This window comes from Penaeus monodon, chromosome 25 (assembly GCF_015228065.2).
Source record: "Penaeus monodon isolate SGIC_2016 chromosome 25, NSTDA_Pmon_1, whole genome shotgun sequence".
Taxonomy (NCBI): Eukaryota; Metazoa; Arthropoda; class Malacostraca; order Decapoda; family Penaeidae; genus Penaeus; species Penaeus monodon.
The window spans coordinates 10,137,933-10,138,302 of NC_051410.1; positions in this window are offsets into that span (position 1 = coordinate 10,137,933).

The following is a 370-nucleotide window of genomic DNA, read 5'->3' on the forward strand; positions in this document are numbered from 1 at the left end:
AAAACTATGTAGAGATTATTCTCCTAATTGGTATGAAACAGGTAATATTCTGTTTTCATTAAAAAAATAATAATAATATTACACTTTGCACCACAATTATATAGACGAAAGTAAAACTTATCTATTCTCGCAAAATCTAGCCATTACATGCTTTAATGATGAGAAATGGAGTAAGGTTTCATTCTTCAAGAAATATAATGCAGTGGATAATGCATTTTCTATTGTAAAATTACTTAAAAATTGTGTATATCAAGCTGTAAAATGAAAATGTTCCTTTAAATTTATGGATGACGTCAATTAAGTCTTCCCCGAAGGTAGGAAGCTAACTAATTTACTAATACACTCACCTAAATCCGGCCCTGGCGTGGTG